The sequence below is a fragment of the Pteropus medius genome, unplaced genomic scaffold, assembly GCF_902729225.1.
Source record: "Pteropus medius unplaced genomic scaffold, Ma_sr-lr_union100, whole genome shotgun sequence".
Classification (NCBI taxonomy): domain Eukaryota; kingdom Metazoa; phylum Chordata; class Mammalia; order Chiroptera; family Pteropodidae; genus Pteropus; species Pteropus medius.
Window position 1 is genome coordinate 11,409,899 of NW_024349801.1, and position 26,015 is coordinate 11,435,913.

Sequence of the window (26,015 nt, forward strand, 5' to 3'; positions counted from 1 at the left end):
AGATGCTTGAAGGACTCAGATTAAAGTGCCCTTTGGTTAAAGGATTTATGTGTGGAAAGTGGTGTTTGGTCAAGGAGACCAGGCACCCTATTCAGTTTACCTGGTTAAGGTAGCAGGTGTAATAGTCCAGGTGTTATGCCTAAATTAGGTTTTTTATAAAAACTTTAACTGAGTGAACTGTTCCATGTTACTTTCTCTCTAGGTTTCTCTTTTTTCCTCTGAAACAAACAGATTACCACGCTAGAACCTTAGACTTGAGCCAAGATGCACAATAAAACCAAACATACCTAAAACGATGGATTAATTTTACATTCGTAGAAAAGTTTATTGTCACTTAAGATTTCTTAACATCAGCCTAAACTATGAAGATAGTGGAAAAATCAACTTCCTTGACATTCGTCTTAGGATATTTAAAATAGTATAATGTACCATATGATTATACTGTATGTTTTCCACTTTGAGACTACATGCGATGCTTAGTTTTAGATGGAAAATATGTTGTCCCTCATTTTGCTACACTGAGGATTGTCCTTAGCAGAATTTCCCCCTTTCATATTTGCTGTTCTTACTGGAATGTACCTTATTTTTACCTGATGTCCTGTAATATCAATGGCACTTTTTTAAAATGAGCAATACAGCAGTGTCTGCTGATGCAAAACAAATCTACTGACTTTAAGCGTAAGAATATAACTTGGCTAGAACATTTGATGCTGTATTCTAGGCTAACCGTGTAACTTGCATTTCCTGTTTTGATTCATACTCAATTGCAGCAGAGTATAGTGGAACATTATTTGGTATCCTTCAAGGCAATGATAAATACTCTACTTCCATTAAAAACTATATTTTAAAAGTAGCTTTAAGTTATTCAATATAAAATTGTGACTTGAAGATTTCTAACCACATCAGTTTCTGTGTGTCCCTCTCTCTTTAAAAAAAAACAAAACGAACTACAGGAAAATAAACAGATACCATCTGGATGCTGGGGAAGCTCAAGCCAGCCTGGCATTAAACAAATAGGCATGGATACTCTTTCTTAGTTGCCTTTGAGCTTTCTCCCAATGCTAAAACAGAACCAATAGTGCTTTAAGCAAATCTATCTTAACTACAATTTAAAGAGACTCTTAAACAAAAAATCTTTCTCACAGGTGTAGATCACTCTTGCTTAATCTCTACCTTTCACAGAATGGGTTTTTAGAATAGTTTCTGTTGCTCAGGGCATCGCTGGAGGAGATAGAAGGTACAAGGAAAAGACGCATTGAGCACCTGCAGCAGCAGAGCCCCGCATCATTCCCACACCTGCCAAAACAGCTGGCTCCCTGCCTGGGGACAAAGACACAAAGCCCATTGTCATGAATTACCTCTTTTGATTGAAGTCTTAAGGAAATACAGTGTATTGGGGAAAAAAGCTCAGAAAGATCTGAAGCACTACTGTAGTGTGTATAGATGAAATGTAGCTAGACGTATATTAATAATGGTTATCTTTGCATGGTGACATGATTATTTTTATATTCTTTCTATTGTCTTGGATTTTTTTTTTTATATCTTCTACAGTTAATGCCAGTGAATCTTCTGTTTCTAAAATAGAAGTAACTAAATAAAAATATCTCCCAAAGTATTTTTCTCTGTTGGCAATTATTCTCATCCCCAATTAAGGGGAGATGGACTCTGCTTAAGCATCCCCCTTACAGCTTCAGATTACTCCCAGTTATGCAGTGCTATTGCCGGTGGGTTCCAAGACAAGATAATTTTCTGAGCTCAGTTGGGAGACAGGTGGCCACCTGGAGCCATGGGCCTGATGGAAGAAACTGTACCTTGCAGGAGATAAAAGTAGATAAGAAATCACTCAACTTGTAAAAACTGACTCAATCTGGTCTTAGAGCCGTTGGTTACTTTGATCTATTCCTCAGCTGCTTAATTTACTTAAAGGGCAGTTCTGGCTCTGTGGGTCTTGAAACTGGAAAATAGACTTCTTGATCAGTAAATCCTTTTGAAAGATTAGGTAGAAAACCAGTTGCTGTGTTCACAGCAAAGTGATTCAGATTTCTGGAAAAATACGAGATTGGCAATAGTCATTGTCTTTAGAGGAGGCTTGAGATTCTGGATTGGGGAGGAGACCTACTTTTCCTTGTATTCTCTTTAATACTATTTGCAATTTTGATTTTGTACTTGTGCTGCTTTTTCAATTAAGCAGCAACGAATAATTATGTATGCCTCAAACATTATTTTCTGACTTATCCTGACATGGGAAGACAGTATATAAGCTGATTTCTAAAATAAACATTTATGAAATAGTATGGATAGCCTTGGCTCTAAACTTTTTTCCCCTCAAGCCAAGGAAGGGTCTTGAGTATATCACCATCCTAACGAGCAAGGTTTTTATTTTGCGAGATGTCATAAGATGAAACTTTTATCTTTTTGTACTTTTAGAAGAAGGGACCTCATCCTGTCTTCTTCCAGAGTGGTTTGGTGTCACCAGCTTCACTCATTACCTTTCTCTCTCTTCCTTTTACATTCTGGAAACAACTCACACTCACCTTCTTCAAAACATTGTTTTCCTACCTTCTCGTCCAAGTCAGAATGCTGGGAGGCCCTCCTCGCCTCTGCACTTTGATTATTCTGCATCGTCCCCCTTCATGGTCATGTAATCAATCTCTAAGTTCTGAAGCAGCTACCTCTTTAAAATCTGTCTTTGCATTCTTCACCTCCCCACTATTGACTGTTCTAGATCATTTTCTCATATCATTCTTTCTTGTATCAGTGCAAAATTTTCTCATAGATATGCTTGCTTCTAGTCTGGTTTCCATCTCAGCCATCTTTCAGTTGGCTACCAGCTGGTCTTTCTAACATGCATATTTAATTTTGTCGCTTTCGTATTTAAAATCCTTCAATGCCACACCTTTCTGGGGTATTGTTCTCAAGGTCATTCCTTACTGAGTCTGGATGGAAACTTCCAGCCTCATTTCCCAGTATATAGCCATGCCTGACCTCTTAAGTATTTTCTCAGTGGGTTTTGCTCCCTTTCTCCTAGGCCTTTGCACATTCTATTTCCTTGGTCAAAAGTGTATTATTTCCTTTACTACTTTCTACTTCTCCTGCACAACGTGGTTTCAGTCCTGGCTTCTCCCGTCCTACTCATACATTCCTTTCATCTGCTCCCATCAGTTAGTTATGCATATATTTACCTTCGCTCTTTCTCTGTAATTATAACTATTGGTTTACTTATTGCTTTCCACACTAGGTTATAAATTCCAGTTTATAAATTGGACAAGGCAAGAGTCTTTAAAGGGTACAATTTGGGAGGCAAGAGATTTAATGGGAACAATAAGGGAATGTATACTAATTTTAAATTCCCACTTCTTTACCCCTTTATAATAAAGAGTCTGACTCTGTTTTTGATGTCTGACTGCCAATAGCTTTTCAGCTTTTTTTTTCCTTTATGGTTTGCTTTATGAACGTTACTATAATACAATGGTACATAGTATTAAATTCACAAAAATATGAACAAATTCCTCTTCTTTCTTTTCCGTTTTGCCCCATGTTTGGGAGGGGTGACAGAAAGGCCGGGTTCTCCCTCCGTTGGCACCAGCATGAAGTTCAAACAGTGCAAGCCCTCGCCCACACAGATAGTCCTCACCCCATCCTCACCTATAACCAAAACAAAACTCGAAGCCAGTCATTTTTCCTCTGCTCTCTTAAGGCATTCGTAGTGGTGTTTGGGAGCCCACCCAGCTCTCTAGAGAGAACTTCATTATGTGAGCGGTAAAGCTGTCCATACCTTCTTGGTGAGTGTGTGGTATCATGAGTGTTGGCATCCAAACCAAATTTTGGTTGAGAGCATCCATCCGTCTCGGAGAGATGAGTATAACACCTCATGAGTCTCCAGACCCAATTAATACAATATTTTATGCACATGATACTTTCACAGTACTTATTGCATATAGAGGAGTAAAAATGGCAGATTCACAAGCACCCCAGCATGTATGTGCCTCCATTCACACAATAAGTTCTGTTTAGCTTTTTATCTGGAACATAAGAGGAAGTGAGGGAATGAACATATGCATTTAAAACCTACCAAGGACATTTATAAATATGAACTATTATTTATTGTATCACATGTATTTGCATCTTCCAGAATGTGTTGTGGATGTATAAAATGGATGTTTATATGTTTTACAGAATATAAATCTGGAGATTTTTTTTTTTTTGCCACAAAATGAGGTGTTTTCTGTTAAGGTGATTTTATTAATAACACAGCACTGCCCCAGAGCTTATTTCCTGGCACCTACCAGCTTCCATGAATAAGTCAAGTAGGCAAGACATCAATCTAGTAAGGTCACTCCTAAAACCAGGTTTAGTCAAGTCATGTCAATCTATATAGGTCATGTGCCCTTAGAAAGGTACAGTGTTGGAAGATGGATGATGAACCCCAGACCCCTTGTTTGAATGGTGGTATTATTGAAGTGTAAGTCTTCCTCTTTGGGGATTTTCAAGGTCATAGTGGCCCAGCCCTTAAAGGACTCTACAAAGTGATGAATTTTGCATTTCAGGCCTTGTAAAATTTGTGTTAGTGACGAAAAGAACAAAAGGCCTCTTACTAAGTAACCAATCTCAATTCAAGCACTTTGAAAATAACTGTAATGAAAATCACACCAGGAGGAGGACATCAGATGTCTGTTAGCAAAACAAAGCATAATGAAATCCTTTCCTTTACTCTATTACAAGGACCCAAATTACAGGCTACTGAGGAGACTTTATAGAACACCGTTTTTTCCTTCTTTCCTTTCTTTTTTAAAAATGTGTCACACATTGATGTAACAACACAAAAGAAATGTCAGAAATAGAAAATGTGTCCTATAATCCAGACCTTTTCAGCATGCATCATTATTGTTCAAGCCCTGTTCCAATAGTATATTTTTAAGTAGGTATAAATCTTTATGTTTTATTTCATTTTAGTGGATTATATATATTTTCCTTTTGAAAACATAGTTTTAAACATATCATTTAAAAATAACTGTATCACCACATATTAATGAATCATCTTTTCCAAAAACTATAGCCCTTTGGGCATTTAAAAGTTTTCCAACATTTTCTGTCATAATTACACATAACAATGTTTTTCTCAAATGTGGAGTCCATCTATATGATGAACCTTTTTATAGAAACACACTGAGCACCTCTTAATTGGGCCTTTATATCAATCTCTTTATAAACAAGAAACTGCTAACAGATTTCAAAAGCAGTGAGTATTATTAATGTGGTTGAAATTCTTTAGACCAAATGGTAAAGCTGGATTTAGTTGTGTGGCGTTTCCGACTTCCAATAAGCATATCAGAGCTGTCACATGCTCTTTAGTGCTTGAGCACATTGACGATAACGATACGGCAAACTAGTCCCTAAGACTGAAGAGCTTGTTTTTCAAAATAAAGACATACTTGGAAAAGAAATATCATTCCCTTCTGCAGTTCACAAATATTTGACTTGAGAGAGAAAACATACATTATGATAGCTCTACTTGACCAAAATATTATCATAAAACAAAATACTAATTTATTGAAGCAAGAATTAATATTTAAAATGAAGAAGTTTGGTCTTTTTCCTTTGGAAGCTGACATTTTAATGGAGATGAGGGACAAGTAAAGAGGCAATTAAAATGTAGTAATGTGCTAGACCAATCCTAGTAAAACCTGCCTTTTTTGTAATCAAGAATAATCTTTGAAATTATTATCATGAGAAGGTGGCTGTTAAAAAATGCAAAAGAATTTGAAATGAGCAAAAATGATACATGGATGTCCTTTCAGATTATGTGTCTTTCACTGGCTTTGAGTTATTTTATAACTCAGTAAATTGCAGAAAACCGATAGCAATACAAATGATTATTGTCCATGAAAATGTAAATAACTTTTGCTTGATGCTGTACAATTGATTGTTACCTGTGGCTATTGACCAGTTATTTGTAAATTCATTTCAGTATTCCTGATTGCCTGTATATGCATGCCTTTTCAGAATTCTTTGAGCAAATTTTAAATTATTACTGGTTCTCTCAATAATTAATAAGTTAAATAAAGTCTTTCGCAGGTGTTCATTTTATATTTGTATGACAGTCATGTTAACTTTTTTTCCCCCAGTGAAATAGCTTTTAACACTAGGGTACAATAGCTGCTTAGTAATTCTCTTATACAACCTTTCGTAAAGGCCACATTTGGCATTTCACAAGCCTTCTAACAAGACAGACTTTCCATGACATAATTTTGCAATTATCCAGCCTAATTCAAGTCTACAAAGATTTATTGATCACTTGTTCCAGGCCCGCAGACCAGAGATCAGTATCCACCTGGGTTCCATATAATCCACATGGGCACAATTACAACTCCAAGCCTGACGATGTTATGTGTTATGTTATGTGTAATAATAGAGTTCTATGCAAATGTCTTGGGAGACAGAAGAGGAGGCAATGAATTCCAATGAAATAGAATGAGCTATGTTTTACCTAAAGACGGTACTTGAGTTAAGTCTTGCAGGATAAGTAAGGATTTTACTGAAGGAAAGAAAAGGAAAGGGCAAATATCCTAGAAAGTCAGTGAGATATGGAAGGGCCTTTTGTCTGGAGAATAATATCTCAGGTAGATAAATGGGTGTGGGTGGGGTAGGGACACACTGTGGGTTAATGGGAAGTTGTGAAATTTGGTACAGGGCCAAATTATGAAAGCCTTGAGAGTCATGTTTTGGAATCAGGACTGGGTTCTAGAGCAGTTAAGAGTCACCACAGATTTTTAAGCAGAGTGATGCCATCAGATCGTAATGTAGGGGAGACAGCTGGAATGTGGTGTCTTGAAATATCCCAGCTGCTAAACTACTAGACGAGATTCGTGATACAACCAGTATATCTGGGTCATATTCACACTCGATAACCTGGAAGGGTGCATTAGACAAAATGTCCTGTTATCATTTTTGCTCATTTTAAAGCCTTCCACAGATATTCCTGATAGTTCCCTCCATCATGATCTTAACATTCTCAAGATTATTTTTGATCACACACACACACACACACACACACACACACACACAGGTTGATCTCACTATCATACTTCTCTTCCTGTCAGAGAGTGTTGGAAAGGTCATGGGCATTTTGGGAATCTAGCTAAAGAGAAACTGATTCAGAGATACATATGGTTAGGGTTAATATCGTATATTGCATGATTTGCAGTAACTTCTGTGTATAATTAAATTATTGTTAGCCATACCAGTATAAGAATGTCTTCTAGGAATATTCTTACCACCCACTGTGCTGACTCACCTTGCGCCATGATGTGAAAGCATAGGACTAGAAACTGTGGTCATAGAACCGCATCCTGTGGCTCTGGGCACCATACGTAACGGTGGAAGAAAGGCATGAAGTCCAGAGCCAGGTGCTAATATTTGGAAAGTTATTATTGAAGATGCATTAGGCAAATAGTCAAATATTATGATATTTTTTCTGGGTATTTTCTGATTTTTTTTGATATCTGTGATTTCTTATTTTAATACAATTTTATATTAACAGTTTTCTGTTTTTTTATTTTTTTTTTAAGTGATTCCCAAATTATATAAGTTTCAGATTCCATAAAACCTGGATCCACCTTTGGGTATGTGACAATAAATTTATTATCGTTAAACAGTGCAACAAAAGGGGCAGAGATCTCCCCATCACCCATTGTCTTCCGACCTCCACCCCAGCCATCGTGCTGAAGATCTTGCCAAGTTTACTAATGACCTAATTACTATATCTGGTGGATAATTTTCTCATTCAATTTAAAAACAGTGCCAAAAATAATCTGTAAGTATATGTAAAGAATGCAGGAATTATAGAAATGATTAAAGTAGCATTGTAAGTTTTCCTTCATCCCGCCCACTCCATCCCTCTTCCGTCTCTCTTTTCCTATGCATTTGTGTGTGTGTGTGTGTGTGTGTGTGAGTGCACACACACGTCCATGTGTGTGTACATGTATGTGCTTTTGTTTTTATATAAAAACTAATTTTTTACATAATGGGGTATACTATACATATTATCCTGTAACTTGCATTCTTTTTATTTAAAAATATCTATCAGGGATTTTCTATGTATGTACAGATAGATACACCTCCTTCCTTTTAGTACTATTAATATTGCAATTGATGAATATACCTTGAATTTATTTAACCTTATTGACCTACATTTCGCTGTTTGCTACTTAATTATTTGCTACTGACAATAACTTTGCATTTGAGCATCCTCGAAGATACGACATTATGCAAAAGTATGCACATTTCTATAGGAGAAACTTATAGAAATAAAATTTTTGTTGAGATTAGAAAATAAAGGATATGTGTGCTGATAAAATAGGTGGGAAGAATAAAGAGAAATGAGAAGTTGAGAAGACAAGAGTTAACTGGGGATTCGTCACAATGGAGAGGAACTTCACAGTGAAACACAGGCTATGCTTTCAAATAGGTTTGGGGATAATGAGGGGGATTTGGGAACTTGATGTGATTTTTCCGGAATATTTGAGCTTGTCTCATGGCCTCAAAAGCTCTTTTGAAGCAAAATCTATGTGGAGTATTGTGCATGAGGGCCTGGAGACTATGCTGACAATTTGTGGGAGGTTTTGCACAGTATGGGGTCCTTGAGGATAATGGTATTTCGCAGAATATGACTTTCCTGGGAGGGAGCACTCCCCAGGACTATAGAATACTGCCTCAAAGGTGACATCACTGGAACCTGAGAAGATGATACATCAGACATTGCTTCGTACCTGGGAGCAATTGTAAGACACCTCTTATAGCCTTATAGAAATAATTGCAAATGAATGAGTCAGGAAGAGTCACAGCAAAATGTGTTAACTGAATCTGAGATTTAAGTGGCCATAAAGCAGTGGTTCTCAAACTTTGGCTGTACACTAGAATGACCTAGACAGCTTTAAAAAGTCCTGATTCCAGGCTACTGTCCAGACCAGTTGAAGCATAATCTTTGAGAGTGGAACCCGGAATCAGTATTGTTAAAGCTCTTCAGGTGATTCTAACATGTCTTAAAGACTAGTAGAATTAGAAATGACTAATAATGAGCGTTCATTCGTCACAAAGAATTATAGACTAGGGATAAGTGTCAGATCTAGAATATGCCGTCAAGTTAAGCAACACTGAGGAAAGACGCTTTCCCAATCCTGTCCCACTACAACTTACTCATCTCGGAGACTTTTACTTACTATTAGCAAGTAAGTATATATGTGAGTATAAATCTTTGGTACATTTACTGATTAAAACTCCACTGCAGTTGGACTAACGAGCTCCCGTTAGTAGGTATTTGTCAAATGTGCTTTTCCCTGGGTTTGTTTTTTAGATTCGACATTTCCTCACAGTGCCACAGAGATGGAAGCATTAGCTTTTCGCACAGGGCGTCCTTGTCTCTCAGTATAATTTATCATCTGAGGTAGGGAACTGCCTCGTATTCACCTGCAATTATTTCTTGTAATTAGTGCTCCCCCCGCATTAGTAACACTCTCCCCATGAGATCTCGGAGAATATATTTAACAGCAAGGATCATTTAATTCTTCCTGCTAAGCTGATACCTCACCCAAGTGTTTCAATTTGTATTGAAAAAATGCTGCGTGGTGTCAGTCCCTAGATGAGTAGATGTTTCGCCATGAAATATGTCTATAAAAATTTTACTTTAAGAAAGACAGACTTGGTACCAGGTAAGGAAGGACAAAATACCTAAAAATTTTTCTAATGTATTTTTTTCCTTTAAAGCACATTTTACCAAATTTTGTACTTAATATTTCTTTAACTGCAGTTTATTGTTAGAGATTATTTGCCTATATGCATTTCTTTTCTCTCTCCACAACAAAGGCTTCTACGTTTTCTAAAGTTTTCTATATTTTAGATTTTTTTTAGATTTTTGACATTTAAAACTTCTTTTTCAAACTTTTGTAAGTATTTTAAATTTCCAAATTAAAAAACGTCTTCAGTGCTCACGCTCCTCAGAAGTTCTCTCTGCCCCTCTCTTTCTCTCCCTGATTAGGGTTTGATTTGTTTTAACTTTAGAACAAGGAATGATAGTATCCCAAAAGTCAAAACTTTATTTGATTTGAAGTGTAAGCCACCTATCAATGACAAAGTTCTTTTCAGTATTTGGAAACAGCCTTCACAGAAAACTTCCTGAAAACCCACACTGATGACGTCTGCATGTTTTTGTTTTTGTTTTTGTTTTCTCTGTAATCTTGAAGGTAAAAATGGAAGGTTTCTCTCAAATGTCTTAATTTTTAAAAAAGAAGGAAGTCTAAGAGGGAGAGATGGTGATGAGCAAACTCAGAGCAAGCTGGGAGAGGTCACTTAGATGGGGCTTATTACCACCTAATTCGTGTCTGGGGGCCACATTCTGCATTATGTTGGTGACTCTGCTGAATTGCCTTCTTGCCAACCCTGTGACGTCTTTGATGTTCAATAAGGAAACCTCCTGAGTACAGTTTGTCTTAATGTTCTCCTTTCTCTTCAGCACTGCATTTCTTATCTTCTCAAAATTTTGGAACATAAAAGGCAATTTCTTCTTACGTAATGGATGATTTCCATAAAACCTCATCTCTATTTACCGAGTAACTATTCAGTGCCAGGCTCTTTATGAATTTCTTTAATCTTCAAAACAATCTATCAAGACAAATCTGAGGCCCCTGAGTATGTGCTGGGAAGTTTTCACTCTCGGTCGTGATGCAAGGAAGGAGCAATGATGGGAATCAAAACACGGTCTTTCCATGGCTGATGGCCTTGTGCTTCTCAGCAGATTTCACAGTGCGTGAATACATACATATGCATATTGGCGTGTGTGCATGTAAATATAAATAAATGAAATGAAATCTTCACAAAACAATATTCTTTGATGCATTCTGATATTTTCTACTCTGTTATTTAGTTTAAAATGCTGGTCGCACTTACTAAGTTGATTTGATGGCCTGCTGACATCATGACTCACAATTGGAAGGAGTACGTGTGTTATGTCAAGTGTGTGTTTAGGTCTTTTTGCTCTCTTCCTTTCCCTAATGTTGAAATTTCTAACATTATGAGGATGTTATTTTAAGGTCATAAGCATTCCTTGTACCCTTAGAATAACAACAACAAATCAACCATCTGCATACCTACACAGGTTTAAATGATTATGTCAACACAATCCAAAGGTTCAAAAGTTGATCCAAGACAACAACTTCATAGCAGAAAGGCAGGAGTCTGAGCCTGAAATTCTCTTCGTTTTTCCCCAGCATCATCCTCCTCCAATTCCCCATGTAAACCGTATTTTAGTCTTAACAGTGACTTGCTTTCTTCCCCACCACCAGTTTCCTTACTATTGTGTCTTAGGAACACTTGCCCCGATTATCGGATGGGCTAAATCCTAGTCATCTTTCAAGGCTCAGCTAAAGAGATGAACGCTTAATAATTATTTGAATTAACAGATGATTGAATAAGTAAATGGATGCTAGCATATTTCAAAAACATTCTCTTTGCCTAGTCCTGGCAATGCAGGCAAGTTCTTATGTTTAGTGGAACAACTTACTTCATTTCAGAAATTATGTTTCCTCATTTGTTACATGGAAGATATAACATCACAAGGTAGCCATGAAGATGAAATGAAATGCTAAGAATGAAAAGCTTGACAGTTAATAATTCTTCAATTTGGCAAAAATTTATTATTGTAGCTACTGTAGACAATGAAGTGCTTAAGCTGGCTCATTTGTAGAAACAATAGTTAAATCGTCAGAGATTTTGTGAGTTGGTTGATAAATCATCAGGAACTTTATCAGCTATGGTGGGAGTATTTACACCATGGAAATCCACAAATGTTACAGATCAGAGTACACCTGCCCAAGAGCCATTTGTCAACCTTGACCAGCACACCACTGGCTAGAGACTTTGGGGGATGAATACAGGGTTGTCTCACGTTCAGTTTTTTGGGAAGCAGATTCTGAGATAGAGTTTAGTAAGCAGGATGCTTAATAAGGAGTGACCTTGTGATCAATGCTTGTCGAAGGGAGTGGGAAAATTAGGAGTTGGAGAATGTGAGCTGTAGTTCAGGCCCAACAACACTCTCTCTTGAACCCATGGGGTGGGGGGGCTTTGGGCTGGAATGGCCATTCAGAATTGTCCCAGATTGGCCTGCAGGCCCAGGACGTTAAACTCCCACATCTGTCAGCCACCCCAGGAAGCGGCATGTCTTGGGCAAGGCAGCTCTGTAGCTGAAGCAATCACTAAAGGTTGACAGCACTCCCAACAGCTGGAGCAATGAGCCTTCCCTTGCAGGGTGACATGGGCGGCATATCTCAGGATCCATCAGAAGGGTGAAAGAAATCTGTTCTTGCCCAGTGAGCTAGAAAAGAAAATTATTATAACTTCGAGTATATTCCATGGGTCAGTGCCATGATGAGGAGTAGACAGGCTACTAAAGATGCATGACGTATGAGTATGCACACACACACAGGAAAGAAGAGGGAGGAAGGCAGCGTGTCAAGCCACGCTGTGCTCTTGAGTGGGCAAAGTGACTGTAACAAAGTCACAGAGTTATTTGTTGACGCTGAGGGATGAGAAGAAGTTATAATGGGGAAGAGAAAAACAACTTAGTACTGTGTCTGATATCTTTGTGGTGTTCATCAAAAGTATAGCGATTGGTTACCTTGTAAACAATTAGAACAAGATATAAGCCAAGTCAAATATTTCCTTTAAGTGGATATATACCTTGTTGTACGAGCAAGGGCAAACTTGGCATAGTTTTTCTTTTCTTCCACATTTCCTAACAAACAAGAGCATCTTCTGCAATACACCAAACTGTGATTAGGCAAAAAGTAATAAAAACCCAAGCCCTACAAACTCCTCTTCAGCAGCATTGATCTAAGCACAGCTGCCATGGAGAATTTGCAGCCCAGTGGCTATGACCATCAATATAAAAGCCCAAGTCATTTCCTGCTGACACATGTTCCACTTTTCCCCGTCCTTTGGTTGGGCGGAGGGGTAGGTATGAAAACTGACCATGGAGCAGCTGCTGATTTATACTTCTTTTCTGGACCAGGGAATCCATATTGATTAGTTGGATGAATGATCCTGTCCCTTGTTTCAAATGATTAGAGTGAGTGTCTGCCCTTGGAATATATCACAGCTCCACTGTGACATAAGGAATAAGATCCACTGTGGTTTTTTTGTAAATCTCAGTGCCTTTACCATATTTCTGAAATACACCTGTCGATGACACTTAACCCAGTTGTGGAGAAATAGGTCTTTAGAGAGTTCTGAAGAATGTGTGTGCCAGTAGGGACATCACAATGTGTCAGATTCTTTCTTTGTAGTGTTTCATATCGCTTAATGTATTTATACGGAATTTGTCATCAAAGTGGTTGATGACATATTTGTTACTCATCTGAATTCAGTTTTTCTCTATTTTTCTGTTGTGGGATTTCATAATTGATCAATGCTTGTACAAATAACTTTTGTCTGAGTTTCTCTTCTACAAGACTGACTTACTTATTCAGGGGGAAAACAACTACCAAAGAGTACACTTCTATATTTTAAGGGGCTATTTGTCTTTAACACTTATAATGAACATGTTTATAAAAATACATTCAGCATTTTATGTTTTCTAGGAATTGGCCAGGTGAAGTGACTGTTTATGTGGAGAATATGCTCTTTATATTGGTCTCTTTGCTCTGCGTTGGTTTTCGAAGGAAAATATTGACTTTTAAACAAGATTTTCTTCAATCTGAAGTTGTTAGAAATGAATTTATTTTGTGCAGCTCAAGTTTGCCACCTTGAATTCTTCTCCTGGGCATCCTGATTCTTCGCTCTGGAGGATCTCAAAACAAACATTTATCCTTCTCAACCTGGCAATCTTTCAGGTGTTGCAGACAGTTCTAATGTTTTCCATTGATTTTCTCTCCCTCTAACAGACTATGTCTACTTTCTTCAACTATTCAAAAATTAATCCCCAAATTAACATTTGAGGATGCCTAAGTCTATCTTTTGATATCCCCCCAGGTGGTCAAGGTCCAGAGGAAGTGTCCTGAGCCCTCTCTACGCCACCAGCAGGAGTTCAGCTCTTCCTCATCTGAGTTCCAGTAGAAGTGTGTGCGTCAACTGTGGCACTGATCCCATGCTACCCAGGTGATTTGTGACGATCTAAGCTCCCCTGTTCAGCAGTGCTTTGAGCCACTTTGTTTTCAAGTGACCTGGAAACGTTTCTGATCAATTGGGCATGCCTATCTCAGTAAATTCCTGCATGAATGGGGTGGGAAAGCTAGGGAGATGGTAAAGGATGAGCAGAGAGTGGTAGATAAAAATTTTTGGAAAGAGACCATCACCTTTTTTTTTTTCTGGGACTCACTCATTGTTTCTCATACAGAATTGACTCTGAGTGAAAAAATTTATACTCCAGATACCGTAACATTTAGTCACAATTCAACTTCAAATAATACTTTTTTTTTTTTCACTATACTCAAGACTTGGGCTTTGAATTATGTTCTTAGCAACTCTTCCAGATGTGTATGGACTATTCCTAAATCTCCACAAATGCTCTCAGCCCAGGCATAAGTAATCTTGTTGGTGCTTCATCATCGAAACTATCTAATGTATCTTTGTAAATTTTATAAACTCAGTTTGGAGAGTACCCTGTGCCTTAACCTGTGTTTCCCCCACCCAGTGAGTAGATACTGGAACATTCCACCACCACTTCAAGTCCAGAAGACCATTTGCAAAGATTTTGCTCCTCTTACTCTTTTCTTTTTTGTATTTTGTTTTTAAATTTTCTTTTATTTTTAGTTTCAAATATACAGCACATTGGTTAGACACTTATATAGTTTATAAATGATCCCCTTGATTGCTCTTTCTCTCCTCTGGCTCTACGCCTCGCCATTGCGTTACTGCTGACCGCATTCCCTCTGCCGTGCTCCCATCCCTGTGACCATCTATCAACTACTAATTTGTACTTCTTTAACCCTTCACCACTTTCTCTCAACCCCCCAACCCTACTCCCCTCTGGCCGTCACCAGATTGTTCTCTATATTTGTGAGTCTATTTTTGATTAGTTTATTCTTTTTGTTCCTTAGATTTTGCATAAATGAAATCATATGGTATTTATCTTTCTCTGTTTGACTTATTTCACTCAGAATAATAACCTCTGGGTCCATCCATGTCATTACAAATGGTAGGAATTTATTTTTTTAATGGTTGAGTAATATTCCATTGTATATATGAATCATAACTTCTTTATCCAATCATCTGTTGATGGGCATTTAGGTTGCTTCCATATCTTGGCTGTTGTAAATTGTGCTGCCGTGAACATAGGGGTACATAGATCTTTACAAATTATTATTTTGGTTTTCTTTGGATAAATACCCAGAAGTGCAATTGCTGGGTGAAAAGGTATATCCATTTTAAATTTTTTGAGAAACCTTCAGACTGTTCTCCATAGTGGCCGAACCATTTTGCAATTCCACCAACAGTGCATGAGGGTTCTCTTTTCTCCACATCCTCGCCAACACTTGTTGTTCTTTGATGTATTGATGATACACCATTCCGACAGGTAGAAGGTGATACCTCCTTGTGGTTTTAATTCACATTTCTCTGATGATTAGTGACCTTGAGCATCTTTTCTGATGTCTGTTGGCCATCTGTATTTCCTCTTTGGAGAAATATCTGTTCAGATCTTCTGCCCATTTTTTAATTAGATTGTTTTTTTTTTTGTTGTGGAGTTGTATGAGTTCTTTATATATTTTGGATATTAACTTCTAATCAGATGTATCATTAGCAAATATCTTCATCCATTCAGTCAGTTGTCTTTTTGTTTTGTTGATGGCGTCCTTTGCTGTGCAAAAACTTTTTAGTTTGATATAGTCCCATCTGTTTATTTTTTATTTTGTTTCCCTTTCCCGAGGAGATATGTTCAAAAAGAATTTACTAATAGCAGTATCAGAGAGATTACTGCCTATGTTTTATAGTTTTAGGTCTTAGATTTAAGTCTTTAATCCATTTTGAGTCTATTCTTGTATACGATGTAAGAAGGTGGTCCAGTTTCTTTTTTTTTTTTTGCATATATCTGTCCAATTTTCCCAATACCATTTATTTAAGAGACCGCTTTTACCCCATTGCATATTCTTATCTCCTTTGTCATATATTAAGTTAGTGAATAGGCATGGATTTATTTCTGGGCTCTTTATTCTGTTCCATTGATCAATATATCTGTTTTTAGGCCAGTAACATGCTGTTTGGATTACTGCAGCCTTGTAGTATAGTTTGGTATCAGGTAGTGTGATACCTCCAACTTTGTTCTTCTTTCTCAAGATTGCCATGGCTATCAAGGTCTTTTATGGTTCCATATACATTTTAGGATTATTTGTTCTAGCTCTCTGAAAAATGCCATTGATATTTTGATAGGGATTGCACTGAATCTATAGATTGCTTTGGATAGTATGGCCATTTTAATGATGTTGATTTTTCATACCCATGAGTAAGATACATGCTTCCATTTATTTGTATCTTCTTCAATTTCTTTTTTCAATGATTTATAATTTTCTGAGAACAGGTCTTTTACCTCCTTGGTTAATTTGATTCCCAGGTATTTTATTGTTTTTGATGCAATTGTAAATGGGATTTTCTTCTTAATTTCTCTTTTCAAAAGTTCATCATTGATGTATAAAAATGCCACTGACTTCTGAGTATTAATTTTGTATCCTACTACTTTACTGAATTCATTGATCAGTTCTAGCAGTTTTTGTGTGTGTGTGTGTGTGGAATATTTAGGGCTCTCTATGAATAGTATCATGCCATCTGCAAATAACGAGAGTTTTACTTCTTCCTTTCCAATTCAGATACCTTTTATTTCTCTTTCTTGTCTTATGCTCCTCTTACTCTTAATTGTTAGCATGCAACTCTATCCTAGCCTGGCTTTTATATGTTTATAATGCCTTTTACTTTTGATTCGGTGAAAGGTTCATGCTATAAAGCATGTATTTTGATTTTTAAATGTGTGATGTATTCTTTTCAAGTAACCAGGGGGCTGTAAATCTACAGATCTCTTCAGATACTATCTGATGAATTTCTCGAACGGTGTGATTGCCAGGCAACTTGCACTCTGCTGTTCTTGACATCTTCACCCTATAATATCCCTGCTAGATCATTCTCCTTTCCCTATCCACAGAATCATATTCGGTCAATAGCTGGCATCTGTGATTAGTATAAAGCAGAAACTAGCACTGAGTATTGAGTGAGTAAAAGAAAACATAAATGGGATTGAGAGAAGATGAAGCAATGAGCAAAGCAAAGAAAAGGACGACGTGCTGAGCACTAAAAGTCAAAGATGTGAGGACAGATGAAGTGAGAATTTACGGGACTATCTCTATTCTCTCACCATGCCCCTGTAGAACTTCAGAAACAGGGAATTCTGTCCAGAGCAAGTCTCAGTGACAGTGCCTGGGAGTCTCCTTGAGGCTTCTTATGGGTCCAGATTCTAAAGGCTTGTCCTGCTCTGATTGCAACAAATGACTCTCAGACTCTCTTTGCATACTTAGTATTCTCCCTCAGCCTATCTGGAGTCTTGAAACCCAGAAGAACCCCCCACCCCATAGCCTCCTTCGAAAAAGACAGTAATTCTTATTCCCCTCTTACTTTAGATATCTCCTAGATTGCACTGCCTAATTTCTGGAGTTTCCAAACTTATTACCCTCTGCTATGGTTTTTTGGCTTGAATGCTTTTTCTGGGCCACATAGGGGCTCTAATCTAGTCTCTGCAGTGTGGCTCCAATGTGGCCCCAGGTATCCTGTTTTACAGCAGAGACACAAGTTTTGGAGTTGGGGCAACCCAGGTTTCCTTGCCTTTAGAGGCTACAAAGAACATTGGCCCTCTTAGAAGCATGCTGTCTTGGGTGTACGATGTATGTGACAGATTTTTGAGGGGAAACCACAAGGAATTCTGGGTTTGCTCCACCACATGATCTGAACTGCTGAAATGAATCCAATCAGAAATTAAACATTAAGTGTAGGGATAGCCTGTGAGGTGCCAGACCTGTTCTAAGAGTGTCTGGGGGATTGTGAGTCATGATCCTTGGCTGTCACTCTGCTTATAACCTATGCAGGGAGATAAGCCATGAGTGAAAAAAGCAATAGCAATATATTAGGACACTGGCAACAAGAAGATACTAAGCAGGAGAGATATGTTGAAGACTTATGAGCCATCTTTACCAGTCCGATTTAACTCTGATTTATGAAAAACTACTTATCTGTAGGAGTGAACTTTTACAGTCTGACTGATGAATGACTGGGCTTTGTGATGTTACAAATGTGAGCTTTCAAAGTATTAATAGATTGCTTTAATGTGAAACACATTTTCCTGTGGAAACAGATGCTAAAAATGGTGATTAGGCCTCCAGAAGCCAATTTAATTAGAAAAATAACTGAAATTTAGGACTAAGCATTCCATATTCCACGTCACCTCGTTGCAACCTTATTTTCTAGGCACACATCTTTTCTCCCTATGTCTCCAGCCTTGGGGTTTATTCTTTTTTCTCCCCAACCCTTAAAACAATATTCTTTCCTTCCCTCTTTCCTCCTACACATGGGCCATGAAAAGGTGTCTCTTCTCCTGCCTTTTTCCAGTATCTGGGTAATGCAAATAGAATTCTGTTTCTCAGCTTCCAAAATATGATTGTTTCTTTTTTCCTTCTTTCATTCCCTTAATTCTTGTGTCTCAATGTCTCAAAATATCTTTACTCTCATTTTAATGGAATTTGGAAAGGAATCTAAGTACTTCTGTGTGTTCAATCCATTATATTTATCTCACTTGTTTTTGTTTAATGTTATAATCTATGATTTTTTCTGTGAACCAAAATATTTACAATATAATGTTTAGCGGATGCATCTTAGTTATTCTATTTCAACACTGTTCAGTCTTACTCTGGATAAAAATGAAATTATTCACAAGGGTTTTTAAAATTTTTCAAAATTTCTATAGTCATTATAGTCAACTTTTCAGAACTCACAAATATAGAACAAGTAATCTAAAATTATGAATCAATATTTAATTGGAAATGGAGAGTGTTATTACTGAGAAATAGTATGTTGTAGTTATGAAATGAAATTAATACCAAATTAAATATCATATTTAAGTTTTAATGCTAACGGTTATACTTGGATTACAAGTATTGGTGCATTTTGTAAATTTTATTTCTACGAAGAGCCTAAATTCATCGAATATTTTCTTATGTTCAGTTCTTGGATAAAGATAAGTGGTTTTAATTGTGAAAATTACGCTAATCAGCCACCACGAAGAATGCAAAGAAGCTTATATGTATTTTCTGATTTGTTCTCTCCGACTCTGGACACTGCCAGTAACATATTCATTTGGAGAAAAGCATTGCAATGTTATTTCTTAGTGTTGAAAATCAAAGATGCAGGAGACAGAATTGAAAAACTAGAGCAGGATGCATTTTTAGATGGCCGGACTGCTGAGTAAAATAGCTTATTGCTTTTTAAATTGCCTTATATTTTTTCCAAATTCTTAAAGAGGCCCTAGAGGACAATTTATTCTATGTATTTCAAAACTAGCCACTCTAAGAAATGCTGATTTAGTTTTTAGTAGAAGTTGCAACAGTTGGGGAAGATGATCTAAAATTTTGGTCTTATTGTTGGTGTGGGCTATCAACAGCAGGTTTCTGGTTTCTCAAACATGATGCTGAGAGGCTCTGATCAGGTACAGCAAAAACAGCTCAGAGCTGATCATTCTTTTCTCGCATCTTTCTGCATTCAGTTAATTCGGATCTTTTCTGGGTGCTTCTCGACATTTTTAGTGTTCCTATTTATATTTACTTTTAATTTTATTTTATTTGGGTCAGTTTTCCTCTCCAGTTCAATCCAGTTCAATCCAGTTCAATCCAGTTGCGTTAAATAAGCATTCATGGGGTCCACCTTCCCTGCACTTTCTTTCTCAAAGAAAATTAGATGGGCACTCATGTATGTCCGGATCCCAGTGTTCAAACTTGCTTTAATTTGTGCTTCGCCTGTCCTCTTTTTCTGCTGTTAGGCTAAAGGAGCCAACTGTGTACTGATCCAGTGCCGACCCCTCTGCTCGTGCTGTGAGCTGCCTTATCCTACTTGTTAATCCTGTCCTTGCTTGTACATTCAGTTCCTTACCCAGTCGGATCCTTCCCACTAGCTTCTAAATGTGCCCAGACTTTTCATGTGAAACAAAAAAATGGAGCTTTTCCTCCTCAGCTTCTTTCTCTTGCTAGAGCTTTGCCCTATTTTAATCCACTCATCTTGAATGAGAAGTTTGAACTAAGATTTTTTTTTCTTCTGGAACCACTCAATACCTAACCCAGTCCAGCATGTCTTCTATGCTCATCATTCCATCAAAGCATTTATTTTATTTTATTTATTTTTTTATTAGTTTCAAGTATACAGTGCATTGGTTAGATATTTATATAGTTTATAAAATGATCCCCCTAATTGCTCTTTTTCTCCTGTGGCTCTCCACCTAGCCATTACGTTGATGCTAACTGCATTCCCTATGCCGTGCTCCCCATCCCCGTGACCATCTATTGACTACTAATTTGTACTTCTTTAACCCTTCACTCCATTCTCCCAGCCTCCCAACCCCTCTCCCCTCTGGCTGTCACCAGATTGTCCCCTATATTTGTGAGTCTGTTTTTGATTAGTTTGTTCTCTTTGTTTCTTAGGTTCCACATACAAGTGAAATAATGTCCATCAAAGCATTTTTACTGAGGCTTCCAACAACATCAGCGTAGCAGAGGCTAGTGGGCATTTTCAGTTCCATCTTACTTGACTTATCAGCAGTATTTGACACTGATGCCCACTCTGCCCCTAAAATAGATTTGTCTTGATTTCCTCCTGCAATTTTTCCCACCTCTACCTATATCGTTTACACACTCAGCCTCCTGTGCATGTCTTCGACTACTCCCCATGGCTCTTACATGGGCCTCTTTTTGTCTCACTTTGTATACTCTTTCTCAGAGGTGTCATTTATACACATGGCTATAATTATAAACTGCGTACAGAATATTCACATGTATACCTGAAATATAGGCCTTCTGTGCAATTCAGATCCACGTGTCCAATTGCCCACTCAACTTACAAGGGAAAATAAATCAACCTGCCCACAATCAAACACTCAGTCTTTGTTTAATTGAAGTTCATTGTTTCCAGTGCCCCATCTCAGTAAGAGGCCTGTCCATCCATCCAGTTGCACAAATTAGGGTCCTAGGAGTCATCCTCGAGACCCCCTTCTCCTTTACCCTTATAGCCAATCACTGAGTGTTCTATGTTTTCATTCTAAATATCTCTTGGTTGCCTGCACGTCTTTCCACCTCTGCTGTCACCGCACCACCATGGTGAAGCAAACATCATCTCTTTGTCCTAGGTGGCAGCAGTAGTTTTGTACCTGTTCGCCTAAATCATCCCCAACTTCTCATTCAGTCTCCATTCTGGAGTCAGAGAAATCTTTTGAAACAGTCATATTGTCAGCTCTGTAATTAAAATGGTTCAAAAGTTTTCCCCCCATTCTTTGAATAAAAGTGACATCTATCTTTGCCTGAAAGCTCTGCAGAATCTGGTCCTGTTCCACACCAGGACCCACTTTGCTTTCTACGCCAGTTACACTGGCTTTTTTAATTCCCCAATTTAAATTCTCTGAACCCATTCACAAATTATTTGCCCATAATTTTCCTTTCCCTGATAAGCCTCCTCATTCTTCTCTTCCTTTAGTTATAAAATCTATCAGTATTTCTTGAGGAACGCCTTTCCTTAATGTCTTTGTTTTGGTAAAATTTCCCATTTTATGGCCCTGTGTGCAGGTGATGCTGTGGTGTGCCACGCAGATCATTCCCTCACCAACAGAAGATTCATTATACCCACCTGCTGAGAGTACTGGCTGCTGATGGCTCCCAGCTATTTCTTCAATCCCTGCCCTCGACTGAAGGGCACTGCTCACGATTATACCCCATCCCTGGAGATAGCCCACATCCAGTGATGGGCCAGTGGAGGGTGGGAGTTACAACTCTGGCTTCCTTCTGTATACTCTTTCTCAGGGGTGTTATTTATGCACATGGCTATCATTATAAACCGTGTACAGAATATTCACATGGGGTGCTATAATGATAAATTCCTAGCAGGTCATGGTGGGTCGTCATACCACAGGCATATAACTTTTTAGTAAAAGCTTTGTCTTCGCCTTAAGCAAGCCCTGTCCATTGTTCCTGTGCATCTAGGTTAACACACCTTTGAAATACCTCTTTTTAGAAAGACTTCCTCAATCCCTGCCTTTCTCCTGTCTTCATATAATATTCCTTATGTCCCCTCCTTAATTTCAGACGAATAAAAGAAACTGCAAAGTGTTATTTTCTGGAGCATTTGAAATCTTGCTCCCTGGCATATGTTGTCAGTTTGGGCTGAAATAAACTCTTATGAAAATTCTCTACAGATTTGGATTTCTTACGTCATTACTTCCCTCAATTTGGGACATCTTCAAAGGATCACCCTAGCTCCAGTGCTTTCCATCATATAGGCTAAGGCCTGTGCTCTGACTGCCTGCCTAGCTGTTCAATGTCTTCCACTTTCCCGTCTTGCTTCTTACACCCTTTTACACGTGTTGTTCCAAGGGCATTCTCTAGAAATCTTCCTACATGCACATCTTCATCTCAGTGTCCATGAAACCAACGTAAGGTCCCATGTGCTGTTCCTTTCCAACATTTATCATGATTGTAAACATACGACGTCTCACCGCCTGCCTCTGAATCTCAGTTCTGCCGCTTAACAACTCTGTGACTTTACGTTATTAATGCCTCAGTTTTCTTACCTATTTCATTGTGAGAATTAAACCGTGTAGAAAAGTGTCTTAGCTCAGGCTGCTATGACAAATTACTGTAGAAGGGGTAGAAGAAACAGAAAGGAGAAAAGGAGAGAGGTGAGGGATAGAGGTCAAGACAGGTGTAGGTCCTGCATCTCTTCATCTTTTTGTAAGAGCACTAATCCATCATGAGGACCCACCTTATGTAACCCTAATCTAACCCTAAGTACTTCCCAAAGTCCTCACCTCCAAATATCATCATATTAGAGGTTAAGGTTTCAACATGTGAATTTCAGGGGGGAGCATATGAATATTCAGCCCAAAGCATTCAGTGCATAGCAAAAATGTCTGGTATGTAATAGATTCTCAGTGATAGCTGTACTCATTATGTTATTATTATTATTATCCTAATAGAATATTGCTTCTTTTATCTAGAGACAATCTAAAATATAAATACCTTTAGGAGGTTCTGCCTTAAGCTAAAATTTCACTAGAGCCTTATTGAAAATACACTGATCCCATGAGATAATACACAGATGGAAAGATTCTTTGTTTCAGGAAAGATGAGAAGAGTTGACGAAGCTTTTTTGGAGCCTCAAGGTATAAAGACTGAGAAATTTAGAAAAATAATCTGCATCACTTTTTGTAATCCAGTGGTGCCAACATTCCCACTGTGGTGACATTTCCTCAATCAACACCTATCGATCTTATGTGGCTACACTAGGAACTCCTCAGCGGGGATGACTCTGTGCATAGTGAAACAGGTGTGGTGATTGCAGGGCAGGGAGGGGCAAAGGGGCCGGTTACCCACAGGTAATAACTGTACCACCAGCACCAGAGAGACATGTATCTAAGAGGAGATTGCAGCCCAAAGCATTGTCAATTGCTGATGAATGTTCGGTCTTCTAAAGTCATACATTGCCTAGGAACTCCTTTATTCAGTGTAAGTGAAACCATCCAGCAGAGGGCCTTATTATGTCCTGCTGCTGTGGGCAGTGTGTGGCTTGTTCCTGGTTTGTTATCACCTTTTTTTGTTAACAGCGACTGATGAGGTTCTCCATAAGAGTCTGGTTTGTGCTCAAAGGAGTCCCACACCCAACTGTCAAAGCTTTTTTATTGAACAATTCCTTTTAATAAACTACTGACTTAAACACACACACACACACACACACGCATGCACGCACATGCAGAACTTTGCTTTGGATAAGCACATCTCCTTTTTTACTGAATAAGACAAAATATAGGTATAGTAATTTTTGCATGTATAGGTAATAGAGATGAAAGAAAACAAAACAGAAGCCAAAGAAATAAATATTAAAGGACGACGAGTGGATGTGAGTTACTAAGCAGCCTCAATTCTTCCATAATGTTTGAGAGCTAATAGTAATAGGCTTTATATGTTATGTTATGTTATGTTATGTTATGTTATGTTATGTTATGCTACGTTACATTATGTTAATAGCAGTGTCCTTTTGCATTTCCCTAGAATTCATATGTTGAACTTTAATGTGATGGTTTTTGGAGGTGGGTCCTATGGAAGGTACTTAGGTCATAAAGGGCCCTCATGAATGTGATTAGTGCCTTGTAAGAAGAGGACAGAGAGCATGTGGATTTCAGCGAGAAGATGGTCATTTGCAAACCAGGATGCAGGCTATTTCCAGACATTGGATCTGCTAGGACCTTGGTCTTGGACTTCCCAGCCTCGAGAACTGTGAGAAATAAATGTCTGTTATTAAAGCCACACTGTGTCAGTGTTAACTTGTTATATCATCCTAAACTAAGACAGAAATATATATATATATATATATGAATATATACTTATATATATATATTCATATGTATATGTGAATATATATATTTATGTATATTCACATGTATATATGAATATATGCCAAGCATTGTATTATTATATTGTCATCACAATAGAGTTCAGGCTTGGTTCTCTCTTGCTTTCCTTGGGGGAGTCCTTCTAGGCAGGCAGATTCTTCTCTTTACCTTTGTAGAACCCAGCTGATCCAGATCTACTCAAAGTCATTGTCTCTGGAGAATATCTTCCCCCTAAATCTGGGACATTAATGATATTTTTATACAAGACACTGGCCCTGCCTTAGTATTGATGGCATTTTATGTCTAAATAGACAATCAGAAATATTCTGTGGACCCACAACTCAAATTTTTCAGCTATATCAGCCTTCTTTTCAACTACTCTTAAAAAATGATTTCATTTTCCTTACACTATGGCTCTTTTCCTAACAGTTATGTAACTACCGTCTGTTTGTTCTTCAAAGTATAACAAGAGATCGTCTAATGGGCATCTAGAGATCAAAGAAATTTAAGTCAGTAAGATTTCTTTCCTGATCCCAGGGAAAACATAAGCAGATCAGTATTGCCTTTAAGGATATGGAAAGTTAAGCATAGGCTGGTGCTGGAGCTGAAGGTGAAAGATGATTCCAACTAGTCCTCTCAAGGAACAAAGCACAAGGAAGTGTTCGGTAGGGTTGGAGCTCTCCTGCACCAGTTTGCTCTGCAATTTAGTTCAAAAGCTGGGCTCTTCGCCATGGACCAGTCAAACCTATTTCATGCATTCATCTCTCTCCATCTGTTTGTTCATCCATTCATCTACTCTTTCCTTCCTTCAAGTGAACATGGATTAAGATCAAAAACAAATAAAAGTAAATTTTGTTTATTCGCTATTTTCAGTTATGAAAGATAGGTTTTCCAGATATCCCCTGTTAAGTGCCTGATAATCAAGATAGTTGATGAAACATGCTAACTATAGATAATTCTCAGAAAAGAAATGATATGGGAATATTCTTTAGGAAATATTGGTCTCAGAATAATTTATTACTTGCCTACTAACTCTAGAAGGTAGCTGAAAGCTTTTTTAGTGTATGTGATAGAGTGGCAGCGGAAATGTTTTATGAAATGCCAAGCACTGCTAAATGGTAATCCAAGCATGGAATTATTACACAACTTGATGTTTAAGATAGGCAGGGGTTTAAGATGAGAAAAACAGAGTAAAAGACATGTCGTCTAGGAAAATTCTCCAACTTCCCCTGATTGTTACTAATATATTTCTGATAACAGCAGAAACAATTAACCTTTCCGAGACTCATTCCACTTCCAGGTGCTAATGTAATTTAACCGAGGAAACGAAAAGTTTATTTCTATATTAAAGTTA